The sequence below is a fragment of the Heterocephalus glaber genome, unplaced genomic scaffold, assembly GCF_053883595.1.
Source record: "Heterocephalus glaber isolate CG9 unplaced genomic scaffold, H.glaber_assembly_v1.0 deba00000809, whole genome shotgun sequence".
In the NCBI taxonomy this organism is placed as follows: Eukaryota; Metazoa; Chordata; class Mammalia; order Rodentia; family Bathyergidae; genus Heterocephalus; species Heterocephalus glaber.
The window spans coordinates 5,159,929-5,181,254 of NW_028258163.1; the positions used below are offsets into that span (position 1 = coordinate 5,159,929).

The window sequence follows — 21,326 nt, forward strand, 5'->3', positions numbered from 1 at the left end:
ATTCCTGGGGATTCCTCTGACCAATGGGCGGCGGCCGGGCAGGAAGCGGAGGAGGGCTATCTGGGTTCCTCTCTCCGCCTCCCGCCTCCCGCCTCCCGCCTCCCGGCGCTCCACTTTCCAGCTAGAAAGTGAAGGGGGAGGCCGAGGTCGGGGCACCGGAGCCGGGGAACTTCTCCGAAAAACAGGTGCCCGCCCACGCCGCCCAGGCACGCGGGGGCTCCGCGCTCCGACTCTTGCGCCACGAGCACGAGGCGTTCCGCACAAGCTTCCCGAGCGGCGACGCGGCTTTGTGGACTACCCGAGGCCCTGGGGAGGGTGGCCTTTAGATGAGCCTGTCTCCTGGAATGCTTGGGCGGTGGCTGAGACGCTTTGCGATGGATCCCCCCGCCCCAAAGTAGGCCCTGCGCGGGACCCCGAGAGAACTGGGTGTTAAAGAAGCTGTTCTTATGTTCTTGCCCCTCATTCGTCCACCCTGCGGGTGGGGGGCCGCGAGTCCTCGGTAATCTGCGTTCCAGCCCTGGCCTGCACCTTGCCCTCCGCCTGACCCCCTAAAGCAGGCCGCGCGTACGCCGAGCTCGCCCTCCCAGAGCCAGGGACGCACTTTGCGGGGCCCGGCCAAAGTCGCTTCTCCCGTTTGCTCCGGCGCTTCCACGGCCTGCCGCTTGGGGGCGGTATGCGTATTCTGATCAAGGGGACCTGCGCAGAGTTGGGCGGGGGAGCGGATTTTAGGGAAACTAACTCATTTCCAGTTCCCTCAAGTCAAAATTGAAGTTGTGTCTTGAAAAACAGTTTTTGTGCCCACTCGTGCTCCTTAACGTGACTCCCGGTTGGAGAATTTGCAGAACTAGCTGGCTTCGGAGCCTTAAACTATTTACAGAACAGACCAATAGAGTAATAAATTACTTTCTATTATTTTTTTCTTTTTTCCTCTTTAAACCCCCTTCTCATTTTTCGGCTCCCAAAGACGAGGTGTGGGTTACATTTCTGTGGGTACACACATTGCCTCGAGCACCGCTGGCTGCCTGATACTTTTGTCACTGCAATCTGGCGCCCAGGCCACCGTCCCAAGCCAGCATGACTCCCGCCTCCTGGAATTCCATTCATCTCTTTAGGAAAGGACGTCAGCAGCCTCTACTTTCCCTGGTGAGGTCGTGTCAGGGATGGCGGGAGAGACCAGGATGCAGTTAGAAGCATCACCAAATAAGGATCTCGGCACAGGCAGTGTGGGGGAGGTGGGGAATCCAGGGTTCACCTCCCTTCTCTTCAGTTACACCTGGCAGGACTTCTAAATGCTGGAAACATCCAGGAGCTTACATTCATCAAACAGTAATTTCACTCTTCTTGCGTTAGGAGTGTTGTGTGACCATGGGGGTGCTGGTGGAGTGTTTTCTAGTTACTCAATATACACATCAGTGTTTCCAGCAGATAAGCACGTTCCTAGGACACAAGTTCCTTGGATTTCAGATGTTGAGAGGCAAGAGCAAAGGGTTCTACCGGATGATTAAGACAAATCAGATTCCTGTCCTGGAAGTCATAGGCGCTTATTCATCCACACAGATCTGCAGATTTCGGTACCTACTTCTCCAGAATCTACTTTGCTCATGAAAGGTGATTTCAAATCTTTCCACTTGCCATTAATTCTTCCATATACTGGGCATTTAGGAACAGTTCCAGAACAGGTGGCCAGTAGGCTCCTCTGGCCTTCCTGATGGTTTTGTAGGGGTCAGATGAGGGTGCGAGGTCCTTGTATAAAGAGATCATCTTCCCTAGGCTTCTCTTCCACACTGATAGAGTAGGAACCAGCACTCGGACCCCTTCAGTCTGTCTGCTCCCTGGCCCAGGGACTGTAGACACTAATATGGAATTATCTTGGAGCTTGATTGCAAGAAGAATCTTAATGTCTGCATGCTGTCCAAGTAGAAAGGTGATCAATATGGTGGCAGTGAAGAGCTATTTTGTTAGAGAAAGCTGGCAGCAATAGTAAGGGAGCTATTTATACCAGACACAACGCCCTTCCCCAAGACATGGCTTTCCACTTATTCTGGTGAAAAAAAAAGGGTCACAGAGGTTGGTGTCTAGGCAGCTGTAAGGAACTCAGCCATATCCTTGCTGCTCCAGTCCCCAGATGCACCCCTGAGGGTTGGGGAGCTTTCAGAGAAGTAGGATCGGCAAAGGGAAAACTTGCTACCTTTAATAGTGGGGCCATTGTCCCTTGGCATGTGTGTCCTCAACCTTGGAGCACCAGGATTTCAGGCTAATGAATTGATAATGGACTCAAGGGATGGGCCTTTCAGGGAGAAGAACAGTTATCTCCTTGCCAAATTGTCACCTGTGAGGATCACTTTCTTACCTGGAATTTAAGACATGTGGCATTTCACTGTAGGATTTCCCTTATGCAAGTTCCCCTAATTGGAGGTATGATTGACTTAAACACACTGACAGTAAAAGGAGGGAAGAGCCATCAGTGGTAGTTTAAAAATCGCATGTGGTTATGGATAACCAGGTAACGGAGAAAAAGTACTACAGCAAGGTGCACTGTGATTGTGTCAGGACTTGAAAAGGGTCTGTAATCGAGCTTTGGGGTGCTGGAGTCTCCTACAGGTGATTTTTTAGTTTTTTTCTGTCACAAGCAAAGAATTGGATGAAACAAGTACAAACAGCGGCAAAGTTTTACATTTATTAAGGGTAGGAACAAATGGAAGGGTAGGGAGAAAAAGGCTCTGGAGAGTGAGCTTGGGCCAAGTAAAAGTAGGAAAGGGGGGAAATAATAAAGATACACTCTACAGCATAGGGTGGGCTACGGTGAAAGGGGTGAGTGCTTAAGGGCGACTGTCCCTTTTTAAAAAAATGTATTTCCCATGCTGGCCAGGTTGTCCTATCAGAAGCCCGCTCCAGTTCTCTTGAGAAACCCAGGTGCAGGGGTCTGAGAATTGTTCTGCACATGTGTCCTGGGATCTTGTCATGCCTCCTTTCCAGCTAGTTTCAGCCACATCCTCTTTCTGCCTCAGGTTGGAAATACTCAGCAGTGGGAAACTTCGTGGACATGTGCAGCAACCCAACATTGCTGTATTCTAGGGCAGTCTGAAAGTGTAGCATCTTCAGAATGAAGACATCAAAAATGTATTCCCTCTGAATATTTCCCGAGAGGTTATGGTTTGAAGTTCTTTGAGTTCAGTCTCCTCTGTGGTCAGAGCAAAAAAGAAACTCTGCACAGATTTTTCTTATGCATCCATCAAGCACACATCCAAGCTCTTCTCGTCTATGAGCTGTTGTCCAGAGGGTTTATGTTGCCTTGTTTCTTCTTTTTGTGAAATTTTGAAGCATGCATTATCTTTATCATGGAAATCATCATCTTTTATTATTGCTGGTGGTGATGTAATACTGCTATAGAGCCCAGTGCCTCATGCCTGCCAGGCCAATGCTTTACCACTGAGCTCCGTCTCCAGCTCTATCTATCTATATCTATTTATCTAGCCATCTATCTATCATCTGTCTGTCTATTTATTTTGAGACAGGGTCTCATTAAGTTGCTCAGATTGGTCTCTGACTTATAATCCTCTTGTCTTAGCCTCCCAAGTAGCTGAGGTTACAGGTGTGGGCCACTGTGCCTGGCACCTTACATTCCTTATTATTTAGCTTTTTTAAAAAAAATGTGTAAGAACCAGATGTTAAGTACCTAATGCCTTGGGCTTGGGAAGAACTCTTATGCTTGAATTTCCAAATCTCTTTTTGCTCAAGTCAGTTAACACAGAAGAATTGGAATACTCACTGTTTCCTGAACCAGCTGTACCATTTCACACAGTCACCCCTTAACTCTCTGGGTGGACATGATGATATCTCTCAAACACTCCACCCCTCCTTCAAGAATGGAAATGGTACTCTGGGGGAGTTGATCTTAGTGGGAGGGGCCAAAAATATTGGTTTAGGTTCACTACCTCCTCCCTTTCCCTGATTCCCAGCCAATGACTAATTTGGGGGAAAAAAAGCAGGCAACCCAGTTCTGGCCAATAAGAGGTTGCCTAAAGATAGCATTGGCCCAGTGATGGGAAAGTGACTAGGAAACCACACATACAAAGCCTTACATATCAAGAGGGAGCTAGGAAAGCATCCACGTTATTTAATTTAATGAGTCCAAGCCATACTTCTCACCTCCTAGCTACTTCTCTCTCTACCAGTTCTCACAGTTCCTCCAAAATTGAGGCATGATAATTTTTTTAAGCCAGAAAAGCCATATTGTCCAACTGCTCAGGTAATAGATGAAGAAGTCAGTGAGTGATGTGACTTGAAAAAGCCTGTAGAGCCTGTTGGTGGTGGAAATGCGGAAAACCACCAGGTGACTTCCAGCTCTGAGTTTTTCCTTCTTTGAGATTCAAGAGGATTTCTAAGATGTTTCAGTATTGAAATCAGCAGAAATGTTTACCAGATTGGCAGTTAAGAGCAGGATATGTGCCCAGGAGAGGCAGACGGAGAGGTGGTAAACTTGGGAAGCGAGGAGGAAGGAAGGAAGGAAAGACAAGCAGCAGAGATTGATCATTGCTTCTTAACGGAACATCAAGCTATGTTAGCCTTGTCTTTTATCTTCAGAGAAGAGGACTTAATCTAGCTCCCTGGTTGTCTTTTGAGTCTACTTAAACTCTCACTGTTGCTTCTGTGGTTGATGCTATGCTTTGGCTTGAGTCTGTGTTTGTCAGTTGCCTTAGAAGTGTGCTACCGTTTCAGAGCTTCCCAGTTTATGATGCAGTAGAGCATCACTATTGATTCTCATACAGGCTTTATGGAATGGGAACAAATTTGGACTCTCAACTTTCTTTTTTGTTTGTTTATTTATTTATTTATTTTGGTACCAGGAATCAAACCAGGACCTTGCACCTTCAAGGCAGGCGGCAGTACCACTTAGCTAAATCCCTGGCTGGATTCTCAACTTTCTAGGCACTGTGAAATAATAATTAATTCTGCCCAGTGCTGGGCAATTCTTTTGTAGAATGAGATGTTAGATGCTTTGCCCACAGTGGGGGTTCCAGGAATTTCCTTGGTTATGTGCAGCAGCCATACAAATACATGTTTGAAGGACTGAAAAAATATAGATCGATTGGCTTGCAGATAGGGAAAATATGCCTTAATTCCCCACTTCTCTTTCTTGTTGAGATGGTAAAGGTGTTGATCTATTATTTTCACAAAGGATGTGGAGCAATACAGTATTTTTGGAAATAATAGAAGATTTCTTGGAAGTGTGGACTACAACTTGTTGGAATGTTCCTGAGACAGACTGTGACATCTTTTCTGAAATGTTTATGGGTAGGTGGTTAATCTGGAATTTTGGGCTAGGTGTGATCTCACCCCGTGTCTTGGAGATTTATTGAGTGTCCTCCAGAGGTCCCTGACAATGAAGAAGTTGAATGAGCCTGCAAATCTGTGAAACAATGGAGTTTCCAGCACTTCCATGATGAAGTTGGCTTCTGATGCTGATTAAACTCATTTCCCCTAAAGAATTTAACTTGTCTGAAATTTGATATGCTACTTCAAACTACCCATATGTTAATTGTAATTTTTCAAATTTTTTGAACATTCTTCACGTGTACTTTCCTGATTAAGTGATATTTCCATTTTCTATTTTTTTAATTGGAAGAAAATTAAAGAGTAAGACAAGTGGACTCCATTCTTGCTGGGAAATGTTAGGACTATGTGAAAAAGTTTGAAGATCTGTTCTGACGTGGAGATTGGCATCCGATTTAAGCCTGGATGAAAGACTTACATCCTCTGGAAAACGTGGACAGCAACCAGATGGCGGGGTCACTGGGCATTTATTTACAGTGATATCAATCTTCTAGGAGGCTGTTTTCTCTCTCTTTCCTTTTTTCATTGTGTGATCATAACAACTTGGATTTTGCAGAACTGAGCCAAAAGGATTGTCACTCTTTCTAAATTCAGAGGATGACTGTATAGTCTGAAAAAAGCCTTAATTTTATTATGACACTGAGGATAAACATGGCTGCATCCCAGGGAAGAAGAGCGCAGAGGAAACATTTTCTTTGATCTTTGATCTCCCTGGCTGCCCACCATTCCACCTTTTATTCTTTTTTCTTCCTCTTATCTTTTCCTCTTTCATTTACTCCCTTTTCTGCTTTTTTTCTCCTCCTTCCCCCTGCCTCTTCCTCCTCCTCTTCCTCTTCATTTCCTCCTCTTTTCCTTCTCCATCTCTTTCTCCTTTTCCTTGTGGTGGTAGTGAGGATGAGGTGCAGTAACGCACATGAAGAACTCAGTGCATTTTATTCGTCAACCTGGAGTCCACTTGCTGGAGTTCAAAGTCCCAACTTTCCTCAGAACTCTAACCACTCCATTCATCCTTCTTGGTCCTAAGACTTGAAGGCAGAGGACATCTGTATGACTCCTCTTCCTGTTTCCCTCAACAGTTTGTTCATTCCTTCCTAAGGAATAGTGCCCAGGACCTTGAACCTCATGACCCTGTTAAATCTTGAATGTCTGATTAGTGGAGGGGCCCTAGAAATGTTTTCATTTGTTTGGTAACATTTGCAAAAGCAAGGTATGTTAACCATGCCTGGTCAAGCCCAATGACTTTTCCATTTTAAGTTTCCTCTGACGATCTTCCTCATGCTGGAGTTGGAGCAACTACAGATACTTTTTGGATATGACTAGGGGGATGTAGTAGAATGATGTATTTATGTGTCTTGCATAGGTACATGCAGTGGAGTAATTACAAGACATCATTGCCTGAGTCTTCCTATTGCCCACGGGGGCCCTAACCTGAAGGTGTGGGGTTCGAGGTGGTGCCCTGACAGGTTGTGTCAGCCTGTGGTGACTGACGCTGGATGCACATAAGTACTGGAGGAAAAGTAAGTTTTAAGTATACATGGCCAGAAAGTAGTTGGTGGAAGTGGTATCAAAGTGTAGGGTGCCCAGGGTTTATTTTCCCCCAGATTTTGTGGTGTTTATTTCTCACTGTTCAGTGGTTGAGCCTTTTCTCATTTTAAACAAACATTCATTTTACCTAATTTTGAATTCTTAATTTTATATTATTCGTTTAAAGTGAGACCCACTGAATGCTGTGCATTTTGGCTGTCAACGCCTTTGGATCCTTGTCTGGGGAGGGGAAAAGAAAGAGACTGAAGAGGCCAGGAGCTTTGGGATTATAGCAGAGGGTGTGAGGTGTCAGTGAGGGCCGGAAGGCACGGGATTTCCATTTGGTGCTTCTGTGCGTATGTGGTAGACATTTACAGATGCATTGTAGTAGGAGCACTGCAGACAGGGACATTTCTACGCATATTGGAGAATAAGTTAAGCCGGAGGGGAAAAGGAAAGTATAACCTAACTGTGCTAATCATTACAATAATCTATATGAATTGTTTACCACCAACCCCTGATTATGGTGTAACAGAATAACAATTAGGTAAACCAACTAATATCTCAGGTTAACTTGTCTAAGTTTTATTGGACTGTAATCTCACATCCTCTAAGTGCAATAATTTTGCAAAGTTTGAGGATGAGCTCCAATGATGAAAGCTTTAATTAGTTTAAGATCTCAGAAGCTCAAATTACAGTGCCTTCAGTGTGTGTGTGTGTCAATGTCCTGTTCCGAAATGCTCCCTACTATTAAAAATAAATGGACCTCACACCTTCAGTGGTTAGAGATGAGAGCTACTTGTAGCCTAATTACTGTGCTTTTAGCAATTTGGAAGATGTCATGGATTACAAATACCCTGTGGTCAGTGTTCTTCCTCTACTGTACCCAACTTTTTTTTCTGTTTGTATATGTAAAATTTCCTTTCCATATTCTTTTTTCCCTTATGTATTCTTTTTTATTAGTGTATGTTTGTGACACATACATAAGAAGCACACTGACCATGGGGAAACTGGTACGTACACATACTGCATCTTGATCCTTTTCACTTCCCCTTCCTTTCCTCTCCATCCTGTCTCTCCTCATCTCCAGAACCCTTCCCATCTCTGCAAAGTCTGTCTCCCTGTTTCTTATCATGTCTCTTTTATTTTGCTCTTTAAATTATTTATACTTTGGGTTTTCCACATAAGAGAAATCATGTCATATTTAATCTTCTGCATCTGACTTATTTCACTTAGTATTATGGATTTAAAGTGCATCCATTTTCCTACAAATGACCCAGATTTATCTTTATGGCTGAGTCCTTTATATATTCTTATTATTTAAATGCACATGATGAATTTTTTTTATGTTTTCTCTTATATTCATGTTTTGAAAAGTTCATAAGCTGTGTGTTGTAATTATTCAGAAATCATTTATTAAGTGCCTACTATGTGCCAGGTCACCAGCAGGCCTGTGAAAGACACTGATACTGAGGTGTGTGGGGTGCTGAGCAGGAGACTCACTGGTCTACTTGTATGTGTGGGGTTGGGGGCAGATAGGGTCACAAATGGTCTTCATGAAGAGGTGGTACCTGACATCAGTCTTAAAAGAGCCCACTTAGAAAGGCTTGGGCCTTGGGTACAGAAGAAAGATCAGTTAAGGGGTTCACATTTGCAACTTCCATTGTTTTGCACTAAGCCCTTTCAGCATTTGCTTAAGAGAATCTGACCAATCACGAGGGTCTCAGAGAGAACATCTGTATTTTTGATTGTCCTAAGTGTATTATGGAACTCCTTCTTGCCTCTTCTTGCATTCTATGTTAATACTGCAAAATTAGGAAAAGCAACTAATCCAAGCCAATAGTAATTAACTTTCTCTTTGGATGAGCATAATGGATTAAGTTTTCTGGGTGATGAAATTTGCTGTGGGTTGTTCTGCTGCCATCTCCTTTGTTGGCAGATTTGCTAGCCACATGGATATCACTTTTCTTGAGCTGTAATTAGTCCAAGATTTCAGAAGCCAAAGTAATAGTACCTTCAGTGTTTATGTGTGTTCACATCTTGCTCTTAAATTCTCCAGGCTTCTTCCCTAGATACCTCTCTTAGAACAGTGCCTTGAACCTAACAGTTGTGCAGTCACCTTTTGTGAATGAAGAAGCAGATGAATGCATGAACACACACCCAGGACAAGCTTTATGGTCCACTCAGGTAAGCCTCAAAGCATAAGTGAGTATAGGAAACAGTTAAATTCTTTTCTTTCTTGATCTGCTTAATTATCCATACCCCTAATCAAACTGTTCATAAAAACACTTTAAATTCCAAAGAGAAAGGGCTTACAAAACAGTTCTTAGGTTAAGTTTATACAGGTTTTAAGATTAGTTATCTGTGAAAATACATTTATTTCAGAAAACATGCTCTATCAACACCCAAGAACAACATGCATTTTCTTTGAATAGTTTAGGTTGTAAACACATACAAAATTCAAAAAGGAGAAAAGACAATGAACTTTGAACCCCTACTATGGCTGAATAGAAAACATAGAGGAGTGAATGACCCTAGGTGAGCTCCCCTGAGAAACATCAGTGCTCCCCAGGCTGGCCAGCCCAGGTTCAGGCAGGGGTCTTGGTTCCTTCTTCTTTCCCCACCTGGGGAGGATCCCTAAGCTACCTTAGAGGATGCTGACCAAAAGTCTGCCTACGTTGTTACCTGAAACAGAAACCAAACAGAGCAAGACTTAGCCATGAAGTGACTCACTCCTGGAGGCCGGGGATCCCTGGCAAGGTGAAGCTTGCTGAGATAGTGCAGCTTGGCTCCAGTGGGTCTCTAACAAGGACTCAGCTGTGCTGTTTTTTGATACTTCTCTCAACCACCTTGGGTTATGCTGTCTAAACAGAAACAGAAAATTGTTCTCTCCTGTGTTATATCCCCAGCAACTAGGAGCATTATTGTATTCATCTTCTAGGCCAACAGAGATAAATTTAGATTAAACCTAAAAAAAAAATGATGCTTAGGATTGTTATTATGGATTGAATTGCAAGGCTTACTTAAAAATATCCTTTTAGGCATAGAAGGAAAGCAGGTATGATTATGAGCAATCTTTTTTCCTCAAGAACTCTGGTTCTTCATTTGCATTAGATGAATGTTGCAGTCCCTTCTAGTTTTAACATGCTGTGGTTCTCTAATTCTCTCTGCTGTACATACATATATATATATATGGTGAAATGTAGGCAAGTTAGCTGGTCGACCTGTGATTCACTGGTTGTATGAAAGAGGAGACAATTATACTGTAGTATATCTTGCATATGCTTTCTGAAGATCCAAAGATTGGTCACTGTATCAGCTGGCTTGACTGCACAAAAGAGAACTCTGGCCAGTTTAAGTAGAAAAGGGATTTATTACAAGAATGATCTGTGAAGTTACTCACAGAATCTTGGGAAACAGAGAACCAACTGAACTAATGAAATATGGCCAAACCCCACCCAAGACTGCCTCAGTCAGGGCACTGCTCAGTAGAAGGGTCGCTGGAGCATTTACTGCAATTTCCTGAGTGTAGCTACATAAATAACCCTGAAATGTATATTCACTATTAAGGTAATTGTCTACCCCTAGAGTTAAAGCTGGAATACACAGACAATATCACATTGTCTGTTCTGAAATATGTAAAGGAATACAGATACTGCAAAAAAGAGCCTGACTATATGAGTTTCCACCTCCCAGTACGGAAGTCCCTTCACCAGCCTTCCTTGCTATGAAACTCTGTCAATCAGATGTCCTTGCACCTGACTCATTGTGAAGCTATTGATGTAAAGATGTGGGTAAGATTTTGCTAATTAGCCTATTAAATATCGCAAAAAAGTTTTCATTGTGAAAACTAGTGGCTTATTAATTAACAGATGAACATTAGATATGGGATACCATTTTGATGAAATTAGTATTTAAGATACTGTTAAGAAGGGCTGAACTGCACCCCAACATTTATATGTTGAAACCCTAGCCCCAGAACCTCAGAATGACTGTATTTGGTGTGGCCTTTAAAGAGGTGGTTAAGTTAGAATAAAGGCCATTAGGATGGGCCCTAATGTGATCTAACTGGAGTCTGTATGAGAAGTGTGGGGTGGTATATAGACACTGAAATGGAAGCCACCAGCAAGCCAAGGATGAAGATCTGAAGAGAAAACAAACATGCCAACATCTTCATCTTGGACTCCTAGCCTTCAGAACTGTGAGAACATAATTTTGTTCTGTATGTTACCAAGTCTGTTATATTTTGTTATAGTAGTTATAGCAAACCAATGCAGAAATGTACATTAGCTAAAATATTAGAGCCACTTCCTGTCTCTAAGGAGGAAGGCAGAAGAAACCAGCAAAGCCTGCAGCCTTTCCCTGAGAGATAATATCTGATACTTGATCCCTAACCGTTTCTGTGTCCAGCCTGTTAATTGGAGGATCTCTAGTTTTCTGATGTGGGGTATGAGGCTTCCAGAATCCTGCCTCTGGTATGCACCATGTCTGTTTTGAGGAAATGTTTAGCAGAGGTGGCAATGAGAGACCCTAGGAGGACAGAAACCTGGCACTCCTCTGAACTTACACAACATGTTGTATGAACTGTTAATAAGTAATTGTCAAGTAACTTTCTGTTTACGAAAATTGACTTAAGACTTGGTTTCCTTATATGGTAGTGAGATTATGCAAAAGGAGCTAAATTTTACTCATCTTGTGAATGGCCATACTGGCTGGCATCAATTCCTGGAGGTGCTCACAGCTGAGCAGCTCTTAGAATAACAGAGCTCTGTCTTTGAGATCACAGGGAGTGGGTACTCTGACAGGTATAAGGTGTAGCTTTCTGTGGTCCAACTGTTGGTCTTCATTTCTTAACTTTTAAATGAAGTTAGCTTTCCAATCATGCACTAATTTATTATTTTCTTTATTTTAAAGAGTTCCAAGAGATGAGTCACAAAATATTATTAAAAATAGCCTTCTGTGATTAAATAAGTTAGGGAAACAGTTCAAGACCCTCTCTCCTCTCTTAGAGATTTAAAACCTATTAGCATCACATTAAAGATCTAGAAAAGTCCATAGTAAACAAATCTGCTTAAATGTATTTAATATAGCATTACTTACTCAATTCTTCCTGCTCTTAGGACTTTGGGTAAAATATTTATTCTTTCTAGACTCAGTTTACTTCTGGTGAAATAGAGATAGTAGTTTTTACTTTATTGGATAAACGTGAATTTAAGTGAGAAAATGGAATCTAGTATTTAGCAAAGTGCCTGGACTACCATAAGTTCTCAACTAATGTTGGTATTATTACTGACACTACTACTTGCAATACAAAGAGGACTCTGCAGTTGGGGTTTTGTTGTTAATGGACAAGCCATGCACAGTGAAGCATGATGTTATATATCACTTTCTTTATTTTTATACCTTTAGAAAGCATACAGACTGAGCTCCTGGCTAGGATGATCTATTGCTTGTTCACAGGCTGCAGGACGCACATCTGCACTATAGCAACTGCAACATTGTCGACAGAATTGTTATGTGTTTATACAAATTGTTCAAAAGCTAATCTGTACATCAAAAGCAGTTTCCTTTCCTCTCATTACAGAAAGATAGAAATGAAGATACAGGGGTATGTAATTGAGCTTACTGCACTTGGTACCGACAAGTGTGCTAGTTCCTGAACGCATTCTCAACCAGGTGCAGTCAGTGACTTCATGTCTCAGGCACTGCAACCACAGGACCTGATGGAGGCCACCATGGTGGAAGAAGCTGTTTTGTTTGGGAGGATGAGGATTGAATGGCTCCATTTTCTTCATAGTTAACAGTTCCTATAGGTATTACAGTTTTCCAGAGAACTAGTAGGATATATAAATGTATACAAGATGACTTATAATGGGAACTGGCTCATGTGTTTGGGGAGGCCAAAGGGTCCCATCATTTGCCATCTGCAGGCTGGAGAACCAGGAAGCTGGCAGTGTCATTCAGTCTGAGACCAAAGACCTGAGAGCCAGGGGAGCTGATGGTGTAACTCTCAACTGAAAGCTGATAGTGTAAGAACCAGGGGCTGCTGGTGTGGGTCCCTGAGTCTGAAAGCCCCTGAGAACCTGGCGTTCTGACAATGAAAGTCGTAAGTCCTGAGGAGCAAGCACAGTTGCCTTTCTTTCTTGTTCTGCCTGGATACTTGGTGGATTGCCTGATGCCCACCCACAGTGGTGGGGGTGGTCTTCTTCCTCAGTCTCCTCTTCCAAATGCTAACCTCTTCAAGAAACAATCTCACACTGCCCAGAAACAATGTCTTACCAGCTATTTGAGTAACTTTAACCCAGTCTAGTGGGCACCTAAATTAATATCATATAAGAAATGCAATTAAACTCAAATGTGGAAAGGTCAAATAATGACTTCAACTTTTGACATAAATGGAAATGATTTGCCATGCTGAATTATTTAGTAATGACTTGGTATTTATTGAATATGTAGCTCGTGCTATTGTTCAGTATCATAAGGCAATGCCTTTTCTAGAGCAAGGATTACTGAAATTTTCTGAGATATCTAAGCTTTGATTGAACTATAACTTCTTAAGGATTATCTGCATTTATAATTAAATTATTGTTATGATGTATAATTATTAATCTAAATCTGGAAATAAAGCACAAGCAAATTATAGTAAAGTTCAATTAATTTAAGGGAAGGTAGGATATAACAAATCATAAATTAAAAATCAATCTTTGAATTGATTCTAATTGTTATGGAGGCAAGCATTATTGGATTAGACAATCTATTTAAAAATCATATAATCTGTACAATTAACTTAGATCACTCTTGTTCCTTCCAAAAGTCTGAGATATTAAAAATCTATCACCAACATTGAGGGAATCTACCCATGTATATTTGTGGGAGTGTTTGCACATGTGTGCTTTAGATTGATAAAGGAGATTGTCAATGCTGTCCTGCCTATTACCAAGCAGTCTTGAGCTCTCATGAAAGATGCCCTTTTGGAACCAGACATATCTATGTGACTTGATTTGGCCAATAAAATGTGATTGGAAATGGTGTGTGTCCTTTTACGCAAAAGGCTATAAGAGCCTCCATACCCATGATGCACTTATAACCTAAGTGAGAGATAAATTGTCACTGTTCTAAGCTTTGGAGACTTTAAGGTTGTTCTCTAAAAGCAACACAACTTAGCCCTTTCTCACTACTATAGACAACAACAACCTAGATTGAGCAATGACCAGTTTATGAATGCCTGTTGGCATTATGAAGACCAATAGCCACTCAGAAAAGATACCTATAATGATTAAATAGCATGAGTAGTGCTAATTGTAAACCCATCACAAAGAAGTTTTAAAAAATTGGATATAATAAAATGAGAACTGGAATAACAGTATACTATTTGGAAGTAGAGGATAAAATTATCAGTAGAAATCACAAAAATGATATGATCATCTAGGAACCCAAGACAGTCAACTGAAAAATTCAGATTTTCATCAAGAGGAATGTTCTCAAGATAACATCAACCATACACAGTTAGAAAATTTAAAGAAAAAAATCTTTTTCAAAATGCAATACCTTTTACAAATTCCACAAGGATAAAATAATTGGTTTAAAGTTTACAAAGAGAAGCCCTGAAAGGATAAATAAGTCATTAATAGAGATGGTCACAGGAGCTGGGGGGACTGAGGTGAGGTGGTAGGGCTGGAGGCAAGACCTCTCTGTGAAAAGAAATACATCGGCCATGAAAACTCGTTATCTTTTCAAAAAACACAAATTAAATCATATACCACTTAAAGAAAATGAACATGGGTATTGGATCACACGTAGAAGTAGTTTCTGTACTTAAAAAACATAGGGAGGAGCTAAAAAAGGAAAGCATAGATTTGACCACATGCAACTTAAAAAAACTCAGTGTGTCATACACCATCAGGAACCCAACCAAAATTACACGGCAAGCCACGAAAATATTTGTAATATACACACACACGACCGAGGAGATATTATATATTCACCATTTTTTCAAATTAAAAAAAAAGTAAGTACTCCAATAGAAAAGTAGGCAAAAGATAGTATGAAAAATAGGCAAGAGATAACTTTACATATAAAAATATTCAAGTGGTCATTAAAAAGGAAGAAAGCAAAGACCAATTTTAACACTGATTAAATAAATTAAAATTGAAATGAAATAGTTTTTGGTTGACTAGTTTTGCAAGGATTAAGAAGAAAACTGATAGACAGTATTGATGAAATTGTGATTAAAGGGATAATTTTATAATTAAAAATAAACTATCAAAATGTATTTTCCAACTTAAAAGCCTGGCCATTGGGCTGGGGATTTAGCTCAGTGGTGCCGTGCCTACCTGACAAGTGCAAGGCTCTGAGTTCAATTCCCAGGACCAAACCAAACCAAATCAAACCAAACCAAACCAAACAAAAACAAACCTGGGACAGAAATACAATAGAATCCTAACAATAGTTAGCACTACCTATATTTTTTACTTTTACATATATTTTTCAAAATTTCTACAACAAACATGTACTATTTGTGTAAAGAAAAAATTATTATTATTATTATTTTTTAAGAATAGTCAGCACCATTTATTTAAGAAGCTATCTTTCCACCAGTGAGGGTGTCTGGATCCTTTGTCAAAGATGAGGTGGCTGAGTATGTTTGGAGTTGTTTCTGTGTCTTCTAATCTATTCCACAGATCCTCAGGTCTGTTTCTTTGCCAGTACCATGCTGTTTTTATCATAGTAGCTTTGTGATATAGTGTCAGGTTGGGGATTGTGATACCTCCTGCCTTGTCTTTGTTGCCTAGAATTGCTTTTGCTATTCTAGGTCACTTTTTGTTGAAATGAATTTTTAGATTTTTTTCCTCAAGGTCTGTGAAGTATGCTGTAGGAATTTCAATTGGGATTGCATTGAATCTATATAGCAGTTTTGGAAGTATGGCCATTTTCACTATCTTGGTTCTTTCTACCCAGGAGCAAGGGATGTCTTTCCATTTTCTGATATTCCCTTCGATCTCTTTTTTTCAGAGTGCTGTAGTTTTCAAAGTGGAGGTCTTTGATTTCTTTCATTAGGTTGATTCCTAGGTATTTCAATTTTTTTGCATGCTATTGTGAAGTGAGATGATTCTGAAAAAATTATTTTTATAGAATGTTAGATAAGAATCTAAAATCCTCATAAGTTCAGATTTCCTCATTCTTTCTACAAAAATCTTTTCTTTATCATGAAACTATAATTAAATGGTGTTTCCTGACTTTAAATATTTTTGTTTAAGTTTTTTGGGATTAATTATACTAGTGCCACAGAATGTGTTTTCCTGTTTTGGTCACACATGTCTATGATTTCAACTCCACTGGGAATTCCTGAGGTTTGGACTGAATAGCTGGCAATCATTTATAACACTGTCTGTTTGGAAGAAAATGTGTTCTGATTTCTACACAATAAATGTATAAAGGGACTTTTGGGATGCAACCCACTTATAAGTAGTTTGTGCTTGCAAATCTTGAGTTTCTGGTCACTTTTGTTCTTTAAAACTCTATGGGGGACTTTCAAGGCATCTTTTTGACTCTGCTCTGGAATGACACCTAAACACACTACGAGACAGATGGGATTATTTCCCCACACTTCCCAGAGCACACAGTAGGTGCTCAATAAACCCTAGCAGGACGGATTGGGGGGGTCTTGGTTTGGAAGAAGGGAGGGTGTCAGTTGCTACAGAGGTCTGAGCACAAGTGTGGCACGTAGCCAGGGAGCTGCGGTTTCCAGAACTTGGAGATTTTTTGTTTGTTAGTATTTTTGGTACTGGGGATTGAATTCAAAGCCTCATACTGAATTATATCCCCAGACCTTTAAAAAAATTAAAAAAAATTTTTTTGAGACAAGGCCTTGATAAATCACTAAGTTGCCCAGGCTGGGCTTGAATTTGCAGTCTTCCTGCCTCAGCCTCCCAGAGTGCTAGATTATAAGCGTGCACAACTATGCCTGGCTCTGAACTCAAGAGTTTTATGTGTCTCAGACTTGAGGTTTCAAGGACCCAGCACCCCCCAAGATCTGTTGGCTTTTGAATCGAATGTCTCTTGATTATGAATTCCCTTCTCTCCCAGAGAAGTAGAGTACAGATGAGTAGCCTTCTTCTGTCATTGTACCTTTTTCTTTTGTACCGGAAATCGAACTCGGGTCCTTGAGCTTGTGCAGCAGGTGGCGAAACCACTGAGCTAAATCCCTGGCCCCATTGTTCCTTCCAAAAATAGAACATTAGAATCAAACTAGTAATAACAAAATTAAAATTTTAAGATGATTTGCAATATACCAAGCTTTCAATACACCCATAGTCTATAATAATAAAGGGCTCAATCCTGTTCTCTTTCTAAAACACTAAGTAATAAAAATCTGTTTTCCAGGATTTCTTTTCTCTATGGCACACATTCTCCTTGGCAGAGGTTCTTCCTTCACGTGGCAAGAGCTTTAGTGCAGGAGGAGAACTTTAGTTCATTAAGCACCCCACTGCCTTTGCTACCCCCTCGGCCTACTACCAACTCCTTTGCAGGCTGACCTGGGCCTTGTTTGTAGATGACGAGGTTTACAGTCTTCTCCTTCAGAACAAACCTGTTTGCATTTAGGTGTTGGAGACTACTGGCATCCATTAGTTTTTGAGAAAGCAGAGTTCCCCTGGGATGGGACAGGGTGGGCCCATGACCAGCACTCTGCTTATCTTTTAAGTTCAGGGTAAGGCCACCAGCAAGTGGGAGCTAGAGCAGTTCCTTGAAGTGTGACTCACAGGCTACATGGATCAAAACCATCTGAAGAACTTACTGAAAAAGCAGATTCCTGGCCCTACCCCAGAATCTCAGATTCTAAAACGTAGAATCTCATTTCCTAGAATCTGCATTCTTTTTTGTTTGTTTGCTTGTTTCCTTCCCTTCAGTACCAAGGATTGAACCCAGGCCTTCACATCTGCTAGGTAAGTGCTCCATCACTGAGCCACATCCGCAGCACTGAGGGCTCTGGAGGCTGAATGCCAAGTCTGCTTCTTCTTCTGCTTCACAGGATGCCTCTCATCTTTGTGTGCCTTAGCACAGGGCTTTTTACTATCTCCTGGTGGGATGGGGTGGGGCCCATAGTGGCTCAGCTACCACTTCACATATACTCTTTGGTTTTTTATTCTGCAGGTTCTTTCATTTTCTATTTTGTTCTAGAATTGAAAAATCTCAAGAAATTCAAGGATGGCATCCAAAAGCCCTAGTAAGATAGCTATAGTGAAATAATTTATGTGGTCACTTAAGCCTTTTCCATTTCTCATGGTGGAGGCTGTGTGTGGTAGGAACCCCTTTCAGGAAGAGTGCATCCTCTGAGTAAGCAGCACCCCCATCCAATTCTTCTCTTTGGTGGCAGGAGCTGGGTTTGGATCACACTCACCTAGTCTTTTGGCAGTCATCATAGCGGCTCTCACAAGCAGTGAGTGTTTGGTGACAGTGAGATGCCATAGGCCTGAAGGCTCATTTGAAATCATTCATGTTTTTTTGTTGTCTTTTTTGTTCGTCTATTCATTTTGCTTGGGTTCAGCCATTCTGAGTTTGGATTTCACTTTTCAACATCCTTTCAGTTTCTCCGTGTGCCCAGGAGGTCCAAATCAGAAGAACCCTTGTCTAGAGTCAGCAAGAAGCTGTTTTTACTGGGAGCATTCATATTGGATTTCTTAGCATTTGATTTCATGATAATTTCTCCTTCCTCCCCTTTCCACTACCCCTTCCTTCTTGTTTGCCCAAAGAGGCCTCTTTGTGGCAGGGTATCCTTTGCTTGTTTGTGATCTTTCAGCTCACTCGGGTAAACAAACGGCAGAACAGTTTCAGGGGAGTTTCAGTCTGCTCACACGAGGAAAAGCCGGAAACAGCCCCAGAGAGGTGAACAAGGGAATGAGTACATTGAAGTCTCCGTGTGCCGAAAGGGCTCTTGGAGGCTCCTGGGCTTTGCCTCTGCTCCATTTGGTCTTGTTAGCACCCCCTGAACAGTACAGAACTCTACCCTCTATGTTCACCACAACCTACTTTGCTGATGAGGGCACTGAGGCAGAGAGAGGTCAGCAGGCTGCTCCATCTCAGAAAGGCAGCACTGGGTCTGGATCCACACCCTGACCTCTGGCTCGAGCCTCTTCACTCACCTGCTCTGCTCTTCACAACTTGCCTCCATGTCCTTTAAATGCCTTACTCCTGTGTGGTGTCTTTCCACTTCCTTCTGTCTGATGCTTGACCCAACGGGGCAGAGGTTCACTCGCTAATCAGAAACCACAGAATTTCATGTGAAGCATTTTGATGGAGGAGAAACACTCCCAGAAGAAGGGGACCTTGGCCCTTCCGGCTCTTTAGTGAACCAATGGGACAGTGAGACTTGTGAAACCTCCATGAACAGTGCCATGGACAAGAAAGTCCTGCTGTCAGGCCACAGTGAAAGGGTCTGGACGCCAGCACGGAGGCAGAGGCAAACTGGGCTGGAAAGGAAATGGGAAAGGCAGGGAGAAAGGTGTCTGACAGAGAATAGTAAGGACAGAGGGGCAGAGGGGCAGAGCAGACTGTGGAGCACATGGGCCACAATGCATACACAGGTGCACTCACCAGCTGTGTGCTTTCATACAAGTTGTTCAGCTTCCTCAAGTGCTAAGTTCGATAACTGCCTCACAACTCTGCCATTGTAGTTAAATGGGACAAAATAAATTGTGTGTCTAATACAGGACCAGACCCACTCAGGCATGTAGCATTTTTTTTGTAGGTTCTTATCTCAAAGGGAAATACTGGTAATGAAAAGTCCTTTCTCCCCTAGACCAATTCTCCCTATTTTCTTCTGAGCTCAGTCCTCTGTAGCGGTATGAAGGCTTTCTGGTTTTGGCTATTTGCGCATGCCAATTAAAGTGTGGCAGTAGTTGGGAAGAAAGATGTTCCAGTAGATTATTTGGGTAGAGACATTTCTCATAGACTTTTATTTTCCCAGAAGAAATAATCTGTCACTGTTGATCATTATATAAGGTGTGACAAAAAACAGTGAATATTTAAAGTTATTTATTACAGTAAAATATGCATTGCCATTATTGAGTACCATGAAGCTCCCTCAAAATACTTATAAACAAACATCCCATTAGCTTGCCACTTTCTGAAGGCCTTCTGGAAATCTTCTTTCATGAGTACTGTATGTTTAGTGGCACTATCGTGGTTCCCTCCTTGATGTTCTGAATAGATAACAACATTTACCTTTCATGATCATTTTGACTCTGGGAAACAGCCAGAAGTTGCATGGTGCCAGATCCCCTGAATAAAGTGGTTGGGGACACACCATAATGTTTTGATGAGTTTTCCTTTCCATTGGATGACATTTGGCAGCTGCATTCACCCTATTTTTTGTCACACTTTGTAGAGACATTTATGAAATAAGACTTCTAGAACTGCTTCACGAAGTGACAGGAATGATGGGATAAACATATTTTATTGCAATAAAATTTCAAAGTTCAAATATTAAGAAATACACATTTCTGTTTAAAATTTATTTTTTATTAGTACATGTTTGAGATACATGATGAATACATTCATCCTGGGAAGTTGGTCTGTGGACATACTGAATCTTCATCCTTTTTTTACTTCCCTTCCTGTCTTCTTCTTCCCTTCTCCCTTCATCCCTAGATTCCCTTTCCATCTGCAAAAGGTGTACCACCCTGTTTCCTATAGTCTGTCTTGTCTTTGCTTTATTATTTATTATTTCTCTTATAAGAGAAGATGTGATATTTAACCTTCTGTGTCTGATTTCACTGGGTGTTTCAATCACACTCGGTACTGGTCACGCTGCCTCTGCCCCTGCTCTTGCTCATACTGGTTGGAAGGGCGTGTGGGACAGGGTTTCCTGGGGCCTGTTGGTTCCTGTGCAGTCTGCTTCTCCAGATGCTGTCCGCTTCCCCAACCCTGATATTGTAGCCACTTTTGCGGTCGCTTAGACACTTTTGTTTCTGTAGTAATAAAGGGCCCCAGTGAATTTGCTCTTTTCTCCTACTCTGCCTTACTTTCAGCTTTCTGGACTTTCTGCCTGGGAGTTAAATCTTGGGGCTCATCCATCTCATTTCACTCTTCTCTCTGGGGTGAGCCAAAATCCACCTTTGTAAATCTTCTTTAGATTTCCTTCAGGGGTCTTTCTTCTCTCTTCCGAATTGCTAATTAGCATGTAAAATTAAATAAGCTCTGACACTATGGCAAAGTGCTAAGGGCCTCTTTTGCTGGAGATTTGCCAAAGAGCTTCACCTTTTCTTCATCCTCTTTTGTTAGTGCTCTACCCGTGTGACTTGCTCTCCTGCCAATTTGAACCATGCTAGCAATTAAAATTTCCTGAGCTGGTGTACAAAATGCTACATCCCAGGTCAAAAATGCCACATTTGTTGTATTTCTTTTCCCATATAGTTACTCTTTGCCAAGCAAGGTATCAAATTGTTTTGCATTCTTGGTCCTTCAGAAAC

At 41.6% G+C, this 21,326-nt stretch overlaps 1 long non-coding RNA gene across 5 annotated transcripts in view; it reads left to right on the forward strand.

The window, feature by feature from the left end:
* Positions 1–35: 35 nt before the first annotated feature.
* Positions 36–21,326, forward strand: part of LOC110345201 (uncharacterized) — a 332,723-nt gene continuing 311,432 nt past the window's right edge. For 4 of the 5 annotated variants that reach the window (XR_015449796.1, XR_015449798.1, XR_015449799.1 and 1 more), the window contains exon 1: positions 36–9,045. This is a non-coding gene — a long non-coding RNA (uncharacterized LOC110345201). The remainder of the gene's footprint in view (positions 9,046–21,326) is intronic. The other variant, XR_015449800.1, reaches the window with a different exon arrangement.